Raw genomic sequence first — 13,412 nt, 5'->3', positions numbered from 1 at the left:
CGGGAGCCAACAGCTTGCTGCCCGCCCCGGGCCCGCCGGCAGGACGCCGGCCGGGGGCCGCCCGCAGCCCGGCCCCCCTCACCCCCCCCAGCCGCCCCGGCGCGCCGCAACCCGGCCGTGCCCGGTGGGGCGGCGGGGCAGCCCCCCACCCGCCGCCGCGGCCTAGGCGGGTCAGCGACCGCCGCCCGGGGAAGGCGGACGGCGGACGGCGGCCGCCCCCCTTCCCTTCCCTTCCCCTCCCGGCCTCGCACAATGCGGCGGGCACGGCGCGGCCGACCGGAGCAGGCCCCGGCCCCGTCGCTTCCTTCCCCCAACCCTTCCCAGCCGGGGGAGCGGGTCACTTACATGGCTGGAGCCCGGGGAGGAGGTGATGGGAGGGTGGCGGCGGCAGGGGAAGGGAGCCGGGGAGGGAGGCAGGGGAAGGGGAGGGAAGGGGGGAGCGAGCCAGCGAGCGAGCGGGGGGAAGGGGGAGGCTGGCGAGGCGGGCTCTCCGGCGGGTGCCGAGCGAAGGCCTCACTGGGCTGCCGGCAGCCGCCGCCTCCTCACCATCCCCGGGCGGCGGGCGGCGGGGCGGCTCCTCCTCCCCCTCTCGCAGGCTCTCGGCCCATGGGGCTCACACGCCCGCTCCGGCTGCCGGCTCGCCTTCCCCGCCGCTCCGCCTCGCCCCCGCCGCCGCCCTGCCTCCGGCCGGGAGGGGGAGGCCGCCCCTCGCCTCGCTCAGCAGCCCCCCCCCCGCAGCCGCCGCCGCCGCCGCCGCCTCCCCCCGCGCCACCGGACCGAGCTCCCGCAGCCGGGGCCGGGCTCGTCCCACACGCGTCTCCGCGGCGCTCGCTCACATCCTCCGGGGAGCGGCCGCCGGGTCCTACCGCCGCCGCGCTGCTTCCCGCCCGCCGCGCCGAGGGGCCGCCCCGCGCCGCGCCGCTCTCCGGGGCGGGGGGCACTTCACCGCCCGGCCCCGCCTCGCTGCCCTCGGAGCGCCCCTCGGCGCGGCGGGGCAGCGCCCTCCGCCCACCCGCCAGGCCGGCCCCGCGGCGGTTCCGGACCCCGGCGCGGCGCGGCCCGGCCCGGCGGCGGGGGTTTCCCCTCCCCCGGCACGGTCCCGGCTGCCTGGGCCGGGCGCTCGGGCCCTGCGCGGTGCTGTGGCCTCTCGCAGCCCGGCCTCGCGGGAAGCCGCCAGCATTAGGAGCCTGGCGCCCGGGGCGTGGGCAACTCGCCCCAAACACGGGGTCCGGCCCGGCCGCAGGGGAGAGGCCCGGCAGCCCCCCGCCTTCCAACCTCGGGGAAGGGCCAGGGCCCCGTGAACCTCCGGGGGGCCGCCAGCGGCAGCGCGGGGTGCCAGCCCGCTCACCTGCGCTCGGAGCCTGCCCGTGTGCCCATTGATGGCACCCCACGGTGTCCCGGGGCCCAGCGGGCTTTTCACCCCCCCGGTGGGCAGCAGGGGGGCCTGAGCGGTGGGGAGGGTGGGCGGTGGCCCCAGGGCCCGGGCCGGTGAGCACGGGTGCGGCGCTCCAGGCTATCCCGCTCTCCCAGCAGGAATGGCTCCCACCACCACCAGTTACTTGAGCTGTCGCTTTACCGCACAGCAACATATTGTGAGATTTTTTTGAAGAGCCGTTCTGCTCTGAAGAACGATGTTGTGGAAATGTCTTCAACAGATCTGTTACTTCTCCGCACTTCCAGCATCAAAATTTGGCCTCTTTGGTCATTAAGGGATTTTGTTTATTTTCTAATTGACAGTGCCATAAACACCAACTGGGCTGCAAGAACTGATGGGGTTTCTTCAGAAATGTGGGATCACCAATGACTGCATTTCTGCACTCGGAAGCTAGCTGGACCTGAGAAAACAGCACATCTTCCCACAGCTTTGCACTGTTAACAACACAAAGGTGCATAAAACTCATTACAGTGGTAAAGCTGGGGACTACGACTCTGCCTTTTCACGGGTAGGAAGCCTATTTGATATCATAAGAGGCTTTTCTACCACATCAGTTGAATGATTGTACATGTTCAGTGAAATTCACTTTCTTCTTTCATTTTGATCAGCCAGGTCTGCCTAATCGTATCTGTCACAAGGGTTCCCAAGCGTCAAATGGATGGCTGGATTTTGGGTATACCAGTGTGCTACAGGAGCCAACGCTGGGAGAGAGGAGAAGAGGCTTCACTCTTCTTCGTGGTGGAGGGATAAAGGCTGAGACTGCCTTTCCCACCAAGGAACAGCCCTTCCTGCTACACCAGCATTGTATTTTTTGTGGTTCACCTTTAGGTTTACTGTGGCATATTTCAGCACAGTTTTAAAAATGTACCATTCAGGCATTAGCAGAATAAGCAAACCCCGTGGTACAGGCTCAGTTACCTCGTTTAGTGTCAGATCTTCATCTGCTGCAGTCAGTGGAAAGATTTCTGCTGATAGCGGGGCAGAATGAAATGGCTGTGAGAGGTCTCTAAGATGCAAAGGCCGAGGAAAGGAAAAACCTGGGTTTGTGATTGCATTTCGACCCACTGTGCATTATGTACAGAATATCCAGTGTAGATTAAAATGGAGGTAGACATTAAAGATATATTGACAATTAAATTAATCGACAGTATGCAAATCTTGCAGGCAGCTCAGAGGACATGTACCAAACTTCACAAAAACAAGAAGGAAATTCATTTAGGAGCTAATGTTGAGTCTTCAGACTGCAGCTACACCTAGCAATAAAGAGCATGTGTGAGTACAGGAGTTCACTGGTTGTAAGACACTTCTGTCCAGGCAGGGGGATCTCTGGTAATATATCTGATTGCAGGAGAGCTTTCTTGCTTTCCTGCCAAATCCTGTCCTGATTGATAAGTTCCCAGGCGGCGTGGTGAGCAAGGTCATTAGGACTTCCCCTTGCAAATGAAGCAGCAGTTTAAAAAATAAAGCTATACAGTAAACAGTTTTCCATCCTGAAGAGAACAAAATAAACCTCTGTTGTTTGCTAGAAAGGAAGTACAATTAAAAAACCCCAAAATTTCAACACGAACAGATTGTTTAGATTTGCCGACTGTTGATTTACCATGATGAAAGACAGGCCCAAACTAGAAAGTTTGGATCCCGATCTGGACCTGACATGCCCCAGATTTGAGGGGAAAGTGCAATTTAGATTCTGGAGTAAGGGCTTATCTTTCAAACACAGCAAAGTACTGTGGATAAAAATACCCAGGTAAAGTAGGAAGTGCCTGGTCTGCAACAACAAATGTGACTTTGTATTAACAATGAACAAAAGCAGCATTTTTTTTTCCTTTGAGAACAATGAAATCACTCAAGAATTGTTATAAATGCAAACAATGTGGGTTTTATCACTTAGTTATCATCAATAGGATTATAGTCTATAAACCCTAATTTTCAGGGAAGTCCCTAGATTTCCCAGAGCGCTTCCTCAAATTTCATATGTGTTGATTCCAGGTTATTAAGTGCTTCAGAATAAGGGGCATCAATTGTTCCTTAGATTTATATTACCTGAAAATACTGAACACAGGGGTTTAGTGGCAAAGAATGATTGATTGCCAAACAGTGTATTGATACCACAGCAGGAGAGCAGGCACTCCCGTTCTCATCCATTTTTAACATATATATAGGTAAGTAACATGTAATTCAATGTAACTTCTTGAAGTTATTTTAAAACATTGAAATTCTGCAGCTTTGGATAAAAATGTTCTTTATCCAGTCAAGCATAAGAAGAAAGACTAGCATGTTAAGATGAAGTGGAATTATTGAGTTGAACCCCAGTAGGACAAGTTCTGTTCCATGACTGCAAGTAATGACAGCATTTTTATGGGCCAACAGTGAGTTTCTTCCTCCCTTTTTAAAAGGTGGGCTGTACTCAAAGGTACTCAAAGGAAGAGACTATATGACATCCTGTTAGAATTACAGAGCTAGTATCTCAGTCTAGGCATTAATAGCTTTTAAACAAACAACTCAGGTTTGGTCTCAGACAAAAATATAGCTCAATAAAAATACATATTAAAAGTGCATTTCACAGCACCAAATATAATGAACACAAGTTATGCTTCTAAAATTGAACGAATCCAGTGTTTGAAGGTTTATTTCTCAATAGCAAAACAATAACAGGCTATCTGGAAAAAATAATAAATATAGTCATACTGAAACATTGTAGTTTTACTTTTTAGAAATTAATTTTGTGAATCAATAGTTGTATGATTATGTTTGTAATTACCCAACGAATTTCCTACAAGAATAAGCATCAGCTAAACTGGTAACACGAAGAGCAGTGAGCTGAATGATGCCTGTTTGCTGAAGCATTTTTGGGGAGCTCTTCTTCCCAATGGCTTGCTAAAGGCCTTGGCAGAGGTCAGGCAGGAGACCTAGGTTTGGTTTCCAGCTTCTGTTCCTGGTCACCAGGATGCTAAAGCTGGGCAGCCCCGGGGTGGCAGTCTGCTTTCTGCAGCTGGAGTGGGAGGAAGAAGGCACGTTTCGCATTTACAGTCCAGCAGAGCTGTTCTGGCTGGGTCACAAATGCTGCTGACAAACTCCACGGTGCGAGCAGCACAGCCCCCTTCACCAGGAATAAGCATAGCCATGACAAGGGGCAGCAAACACGCTCTGGAGAATTTGGTATATAAACAGGAACTGCATTAGTTTGCATAGAAAATGCGCTAGTTAGATATAGAACATATAAAAATAGCAAATATATCAGTTCTGTCCCATATACCACTGCAGTTGCTTTTGTTGTTACAGTACTAACCACAAGCCCCAGTCTGAACCAGGCAGCATTAGCACTGTAGAGACACATCATAAGCCATGGTCTTTGATCTGAAGGACTGAAGTCTGCTTCAAACCGCTGCATTGCTTATAAAGTAACATGTCAGGAGTTCTTAGTTCAGGGAAGATACCTGAAAATGCTGAAATTTCAATGATCTGTGGGAGGAAACATCATGCTCTTAACCACAGTCAGAAAGGCAAATCCTCTGAGACTGAAATGCTGAAGGTATAGACATACATTAAAAGAAAAATAAAAACTTGTCAGGTTCCTGTTGCTTTCCCAACTCTCACACACCCAACCCTGATTCTGCTATTAACCCAAAATTATGGAGTTGAATACAATGTGGGCATATTCCTTTGGATGCAGTTGCAGTGGCTGATCACCCCTGCAAGTCCTCACGTGGAAACGTGGAAGGAGCAGCAGCCATGCTGCGGGATGTGGACACTGGCACAGCCATGGGTTCTTGGGGCCCTGGTCCTCCTGCATTGAGCTCCAGGGGAAAGCCAGTGCAGAGCAGGTCATCTTCCTCATGATACGTGCAGTTTTCCTAGAGATCAAGAGCTGTAATCGAGCTGTTAAGGTTTGAGGCATCATGGTGACAGGGGCTTCCTAGATCCTTTAAAATGTCATACATATGACATTTATCCAGTGGACTGGCAGGGGCTTTTATTGTTTGCATGTTAACGCTAGAGGAGAAGGGATTGCTTTTAATTTCTTCAGTGCATTCTTAATGGCATCTGCATGCACGTGAAGATCTGCTGTCCTTTGGATCACTTCAAAATTGTATCCTTTGGAAACTTTTAAGGGCAGAAGTGATCATTTCAGCATCGTTCTGGTCTGACCCTCTGGCTACTTCAGACATAAAATTGCACTTAGTGATGTCTTCATCTGTATTCACATCTCATAGGTAAGAGATGACACTACCATGAATAAAAACAGGAAAAGCGAAGAAAGAAATTCCTATCTTTGGTGCACTCTTTACTTCAGAGCCCTGTTGTGTACTTGTTTCTACAGCCACGCTGATCAGACACCAAATAAAATGCAACAGCTTATGGAGGAAAAAACCCAGATGAGTTTCTGCTTATTTATCACACAAGAAGCACTTCTACGAAAGAAGAGTCCTGATAGTAATTTTTATATTCAATAAATCATTTATTAATTTAAATAAATATATATTTAAAATATATCTTTTGCTGCTTGAGTATCTCTCTCCTGTAGCTCTTTCATGTCTAACCAAGTTTGAGCTCCTGCTACTGTTTGCCCTCACTGAAATCACTGAGGTCTCCTTTTCTGCTTGACTTCTTACTGTCACAAAGCTTTCAAGTGCTTTTGCTACCCTTTGGCTACATCTAGGCTGGGTTTCTTAGCTGCACCTACAGAGAGGTTTGTGGCTGTTGCACCCTGTGGCCAGAGCGAGTTATTGCCCGTCGTGTTTTGAGGGACAGGGTCCCCTCCAAGCCCAAATCCTCTTCCTCTCCCCTACCCCAGCCTGCAGTTCCCTGTGAGCAGCAAGCCATGATGCCTGAGCAGCACTGGCCACAGGAGTGGTTTTCTGGAGTGATCCGGTTGGAGCTGAGGATCCCATCTCCACACCAAAGGTGCTGCAGTGAAGTGTGTGGGGGGGGGGCTTCGGGCTAGCTGTAACAGGGTCCCAGGGACTGCTTGCCCAGTGGTAGTCAGAGTTCATGTGGACTGGTCTGAAGGATCTCACTGGTTTAGGTTCACTGGAAGGAGGCCCAGTTCATGCACTCCTAGACTGGTCCGTGTGATACAGACCGAAGCACAGTGAATTGGTACAATCAGGAGATCTGCTTTAAAAGCACACTCCTGATTCAATGTAGACACAGGCATTGAAAACGTTGCTGCCACATGAGCTGAAGGCATCCAGAAATTAAGAACATACTAGGAAGAAGTAGTAGTTTAAGAAGATACTAGGAATAAGAATCAGGCACATGCATAAACACTGCAAAATTCAGGCTAAAAAACTTGCTTGTGTACTGATATAACAAGGACCTATTTAGTTGTCCTGCCCGCCCCGTCCCCCCCCATACGCAGCACATAACTGGTTTTCTTGGGCCTCAAGCTGTCCGACATTGCCTGTTTGCTGAAATTCCCATCCCAGCCTTGAACAGAATGCTCACCCATTAAACTGGGTCCACCAAGAGCCTGCACAAATCAGGATGCGACCATCCCTTTGGGGCTGTGTGGAACAAGACCTACCTCTTGGCAGGTCCGTGCCCAGTGCCAAGGGGAGTCTCTGCAGGACCTTCTTGGTGCTTATCTAACAGACACTAAACATAAAAATAATAAAGGCAACTGTGAAAGAAATCAACCTGTTGACCTGCCTTGCAGTCTTCCCTGCCCTCAGCCTTGCCATCTGCATTCAGCTGGAGAAGCAGCTGCTCCTCGGCCACACACTCATTGCCAGCCGGGAGGGAATCGGGCCCAGGGTATTTTTCTGCTACATCCAGCCTGGCTCTCACACAGCATTCCCGCTGCAGCCCCTGAGCCTGCCAGGACAGGCTGGCAGTTGTAGAAAATGATGTCACCGAATGGAATGGGCAGGGCTTCTGTGCCACCGATAACATCTCAGCAGATGTCCTCTGAACGTGCTCACGGTTCTTCTCATTATAGCATCTTTATTTTCCATGTACCTTTCACCGTGTCACCTTTTAAGTCAGCAAAGAGGTTACTCTTTCCTAAAGACGGATTATGAGAAAAAATGAGAAAAAGAGTTTTGCTGCAGTTGTTTGAAGTATTTTTGATTTATTCTTGGCCAGGAAAACTTTGCAAGTCAGTAAAACACCAGTACTCAGATACTTCAAAGCATACAGGTTCCAGTCTCCCACTGAAAAAAGTTTATGATTTTCCCTTGTTCCTTTACCCTCTTCAAAAATAAAACAAGGATCAACAAAGTTGCTACACTGCATACCTCACACAGGCACCCCTGTGATCCCATTACCTATAATCTGTTCCCTATAAATCCTGCAGGTTTATACTCCCGCCTACTGCATCTCATCCCTATTTAGAAAATCAGATCTACCCCAGGGTATCCTTCTGGATGTGTAGAGTTCCACTGAAATCAGCGGGGATCTGTTTAAGGACATGCCTGCAGAGAGTATCTGTTATTCTATATTTACACAGCACCCAGCATAATAGGACATGAAGCCTGATTACAGCCTCCAAACACTACTGCCATGGAAATCAGTCTTGTTATTGACTGATGACTCAGCATGTCCGAATTTAGATGGAAGAGGGCTACTTTCAATTCCCAATTCTTTTATAGCCTCTTTGCATAACCTAACCAAGTCACTGCATCCGTACCTCAGACACTCCTGTATTTAATGCAGAGAAAGTCAATCACTGATTAATTCCCTTCCCCCAGTCCCTTCTTTGGTTTTTGATTATAGAATCCTTGGGGATAGACGTTACCTCTTGCAAGGTGCCAGGACGCTGCATAGCACCAGGGAGCTCTGGCAATCTTCTAAATGGTAAAATAACAATCGTCTTCAGAAGCAGCTGTGATTACCCTAATATTTGTCCTCACAGAGTCATTTTTAAATTGAAAGCACACCTGGGACAATTCACTTCCAGAAGAGGCTCAACCTGATCCTGGGATGATGACAACCCCAGAGTAACCTGAGCTACAGCATTGCCTTTAACAAAGTAAGAAAAGGTAAAATGAGGAGAGTCATAGGGTTTTTTTACAAAACGTAAAGCAAGATGGATGAGTTCAAACCTTAAATAAAACACCAGCAGCGACACAGCTTTCCCTCTTCACGAGAACAGATGTGGAAAGCTATTATTATAATTTGCAAATAATGTTACCCCCCTTATGTGTGTCACTGGGGCTTTTTTATGACAGGGCTTCGGCTAGACAGTTTCTTACATAATGCTGTTATTCTGGTTTTGTTTCAGACATAGTTCTTAGGTGATGGGTTTCCATGTAGAGGTTCTATTAACAAATAGGCATCAGTTACACAGCTAGTTGTCACTCAAAAAATTCGTATTTTGAAATTGTGAAGATATTTCCTAGGTTAGAATATCTGCTAAAAGTTAAGCCCAGGAGCAAGCACGGATCCCTGCAGGTATGCCATGCAACTTGCACAGACGACCGTTATTAATACAAATCACTTCAATTAAAATTGACATGTGAGCCAATTAATAGTATGTACGTTAATTGATAAACAAGACCTTGCTCATTGTACCCAGGCATTTGTTAAATACCTGCCTGACATTGCAGCTGACTGGTGAGGACGCACTCCTGCCCTAGGAACGTGGTGGGTTTTGTGTGTGTTCCAGTTTACTGCTGATCTGCTGTACCTTGAGAACAGCAGTATTTTTGAGTCATGGGATATAAAGTTTTGTGTTTGCCCGCATCACAGCTGGGATACAATATGCATGAGTTCATGCATAATAAGGTAAATATTATCTGCCATGTGATGCTACTGTAAATTCTCATGTTATTTGCTGACCGTATGTTTTTTCCTTCTCTCCCCTATTTCCCCCCAGCATCTGACAGCACTGGCAGCCTCCACAGCACTCTGTAACAGCAAGCACACTGCGACACTGTTGCAGGGGTTCCGTACAGCAGAACCTTCCCAGTGCCATTGATCAAGCCACAAGCACTAGTTAAGTAATGCAAGGTTGCTCTAATTCCCTGACTCATCTCCTGTTCTCCCTGGAAATCCTAAACGTGGTGCTGGAGACCAAACTGCAGTCCCCTGACTGCAGCAGGATGAAGTAACTTTGATTGCTGAGTCACCACGTTGACCCACACAGCTTGAATTTCTGTTCGTCGTTAGCAATAGTCGAAAACACTCATTGTATTCTTATCACAGTCCAGGTACTAACTGCACATTCCCTGGGAATGCATTCAGCCCAGCTTTCAACGGGGCTTAGATTCCCCAAATCACTATTTGCATAATGTTTACAAAAAAACACATTTCATTTTAAGTAGCCTTGGATTATTATATTCTCAGGGTCCTTTTTTTTAATGCGTATGTCATCTTAGAGCTAATCAGCATTCCACTCTGGCATTCACAACTGCTGAGAAAGTCAGATCTTAAAATGCCCTAAGTCCCCAACAATTTCTGCCCATCAATAGTTCATACAAGCTCTCTGGGCGTAGTGAGTAGTGTGGAGGAAAACCCGGGATCAAATTATTCTCAGGTATGAATTAAACCTATTGCTTTGTAGCCACTGACGTGTCTCCTTGCTCTTGGTGATGAAATTCTCATTATGTACTGCATGCTTTTACAAACGCTGCTATCCTTCCGAGCATGATATATGTTTCTCGGATAGAAATTTGTGTTTCGCTACAGTGGCATCACTATGCAACGTTTCCGATGATGTTAGCTATGAGTCCTGCTGTTTTAGATGCAAACCTCTTGTTCTGGTCCGTGATGTGAGATGGAATATATTTGACGTGTGCCTGGCTGCAGAGACAAATGGAAAAGTAGAAACACTCGCGTGCTACACTTTGTTTCTAGAATTGATCTTGATCAGTCAGCATATGTGTTTTGTCATATGTCATGTCAACGTGATTGCCATAATGCTCTTTCATTAGGAAAAATGATTCCTCTCGGACACAGGGCAAACAGGAGTTGAGTGGGGATGCCTCTGCCACCCCTTCAAACTGGCTGATAGAGAAAAGTCTGCTTGCAATTCACAGCAAAATATGAAAAGAGACCAATGTAAATAAAGATGAAGAGGAGACTCGCATCAGAGAAGACACAAATGAAAAGGCATGCGACCAGTTTAAAATACGAATGAGCTTCTGTTAAAAGAGCTCTCTTTAGTGACCTTTCCTGCCATGTGACCAAATTCTTCAACCAGCCACTGCAACCCAGTACTGAAATTGTCTTTATTTTCATTTCAGATCTGGCTGTGTTAGCCTATACTTGCTGTGTTCATTTATTGCTCAAATAATCTCACTTCTGCTGAAGTCAAGGGGTGTTTTTGTTGTAACCCCTCTCCCGAGGGCCTGGGGCCAGGCAGCTCTGTGCTGTTATCAGGTCCATCTGGGAATGGAGCAAGTAATTCTAAAGCCAGCAAGTGGCTGTGGAAGAAAGCTGGGCTCCGTGCAAGGTCCTGGGCTGAAGGGCAAACCTTTCTGACAGCAGCCAGCGCCAGGGCGGTAGGGGGACGCTGCCTTTGGCATTTCTATTGAACCAAGCCAAATGTCCCAACACGGGCGTGAAGAGGTAGCAAGGTGGGTACCTGCAGCTCTGCAGCCTCTTCAATTTATCAAAATCCCCACTGCATCACACACCTGCAGGCAGCATTCGCTCGCTTGCACCCAGTGCCAAATGCAGCAATATGGTAACTCCTTCTCTGCTCCCCCCACTTAGACTTCCAAGGATCACAGAAGAATTTCTGACGTGCTCCAACATTGAACAAAGCAATCTCTGATCTTAAGGAGAAAAAAAAAAAAAAAAAAAAAAAGAGACCAGTTTCATACAGGCAACTGGCAAAGATTCAAATTGCATCTTATTTTAGCCAAAGCAGTTCACCAATCCTGAGGAGGGATGTGAATTTTCAGCTCCAGTCAGATGCCTAATTATTCATTTCTCTTTATCTTGCTTTTAAAATCTTGCCAAGGCTGCACCCATCCCTATATCTCTAGGCATTTGAATACCACTCGAGAAGCACCTGAACTCTGACAGTAAGCCTGGTTTCAAGTCACCATGGAACCTCTCAGAACCCCCTGCAGATGACGGAGTGCTGACAAAGTGCACCTCGCACCGGAACGATGCTGCCTCTTACCTGTAGAGGTACCACTCCATCCACCACACCTGAAAGGATCTCTGGGACTGCCAGCCTAGTCTCACCAGACAGGAGCATGCCCTTTGCTAGGGGATATTGAAGCAGCGCTACCGTGTGTGACAAATAATACCATCTTTTTTGCTCCAGGCAGGGCCCAAGATTGAACCCTCAATCTGTTACTCACGCCACAGTAGGGGCTTCCTCAAACTGCTGAGTCTAAAATGAAATTGAATGAGAAAGAGGGTAAAACACACAGGTGGCGCAGCATAAAATTAGACTTTTCAGAAATTCCGGTTTTGTTTTCCTCCCACATTTGTGCCCCACTCAACTTCCTCATCTTCCATTCCCTCCCCACCCATGTTTTCTGCAAAGATGCCTTTCAGAGATGTGCCATACACTTGTTTTCTTCAGAGCTCGACTTCAGTCTCACCTAAAGTCAGTCCTGAAGAACGGCATGAGAGGATCACATCTGAGCCCCAGAGGAAGGACACTTTGGCTTCTGGCAGGGCATCAATTATAAAGCCAGGACAGATAGTATTTTATGTGCCACTTGCAGTTAGAGGAGTGACCCGAGTGATGGGTAACCCTTGTGCAGGCTTTCCACAGGGGCTGGTTTCACCCAGGTAAGGGTTAGCCCCACTAGGAGAGGCTGATGGCATCTTGTATGTCCCGGGAGAAGCGCTGTACAAGCCACAGGGTTAGTGTCTCAGCAGATCATGCAAGAGGACACTATGGTTTCCTATACCACCTCCTGCTTCTAGATCTGCTTATACTGTGTCACTTACAGAAGTGATTATTGTTCATTACCTTTGGCTTCAAAAATGGCCACCTGCCACTTTGGAGTGCGGGACATGTTGAGAATGAAATTTATTTCAGCTCTCTCTTTTATTGGTGGCTTTGCGCATGGTCTTCTGGTTTCAGGGAAGAAAGTTTAAACAAAACTGAGACTGGCTGATGCAGAACCCAATTGTCTTTTTCAACCTTACAGACCCTTCTAAAACGCAGCATTTTGTGTGAGCCCTGGAGAGCGTGTGACACCAAAGCCCCTCTCTGAAGAATCTGGCTGCATTTCTCTTATGCTTTAGACAGAGCAGGCATCAGTGACTGATACATAATTTAGTCAACACCTTCAGGGTACATTAAATTAGCAAATTCTCTAATTTGCTAAGAATTCACATAGATGAATTGATGATTAAATAGCTGGTTGAACTGAAGAACCCAAATGGAGCAGTTTGTTGCTAATGTAAATGCCATCTATGTCTAGACCACTCTCCTTGTTACATTCTAATTGACCTAATTATTTCCAAAAACACTCTTTTTGTTATTTCTTTTGCATTTAGGTTCTGTGTGGGGGCTGGATGTGGGAGGAGGGCTGTTCTGGTGTATTCCAACAGCAGAGAGTATTTTAAGCATTGACTTTGGATAGCAGCAGCAGCGAGTGGTTAAGAAGCTGGAGAGCTTCATGTAGACGTGGGGAGAAGATTGTGGGCTACCTGTTTGAACTTTGCTGCCGTACAACCACATCCACTTTTATGATGTCTTAAGAACGAACACATCTCCAAAGAGGTCTTCTCATTTTAAGTGAAGTTGCAAAGTTAGTGCTCAGACATTCGATCAAGTTACTGCCGTTTGACAAGCTAGTGCTTGTCAGCCCAACCGAGCTGGGCAACTGTTACAACTGCGTGCATGCTTCGTCTCTTGTAAAGGCAGTGGAATGGTACTTCTTGTGGTGGGGAAAGCAAAACTGAAATAGCACAGAGTTGCTGTAGGGAGCTATTGTTATTGCTTGCAGGAGCAAGTACCTGCAGAGTTACCACATCTCAGCTGACATGAGGTAGCTTGTTTGCTAGCAGTAACTGGGTTGTGCGTCTGAGCCCTGCAGAGACCTGGGTTTCCCTCACA

The 13,412-nt window shown here is 47.9% G+C and overlaps 1 protein-coding gene and 1 long non-coding RNA gene across 5 annotated transcripts in view; one reads left to right on the top strand and one right to left on the bottom strand.

Moving 5' to 3' along the window:
• The window catches only part of AKT1 (AKT serine/threonine kinase 1), a 74,781-nt gene extending 73,753 nt beyond the window's left edge, over nt 1–1,028 (bottom strand). For 2 of the 4 annotated variants that reach the window (XM_055803517.1, XM_055803508.1), the window contains exon 1: nt 837–1,028. The gene's annotated coding sequence lies outside the window, so the exon portion shown is untranslated. Of the gene's footprint in view, nt 1–345; nt 806–836 lie in introns of those variants that run through there. The other 2 variants (XM_055803503.1, XM_055803494.1) reach the window with 1 other exon arrangement.
• On the top strand, nt 160–5,855 carry LOC129784430 (uncharacterized). Its single transcript, XR_008747158.1, has 3 exons — nt 160–367; nt 1,738–1,943; nt 2,044–5,855. It is a non-coding gene; the product is annotated as an uncharacterized LOC129784430 (long non-coding RNA).
• Nucleotides 5,856–13,412: the final 7,557 nt, after the last annotated feature.

Source organism: Falco peregrinus, chromosome 1 (assembly GCF_023634155.1).
Source record: "Falco peregrinus isolate bFalPer1 chromosome 1, bFalPer1.pri, whole genome shotgun sequence".
In the NCBI taxonomy this organism is placed as follows: domain Eukaryota; kingdom Metazoa; phylum Chordata; class Aves; order Falconiformes; family Falconidae; genus Falco; species Falco peregrinus.
The sequence above is the reverse complement of the archived record's forward strand: the minus strand, read 5'-3'. Positions and strand labels throughout refer to the sequence as shown.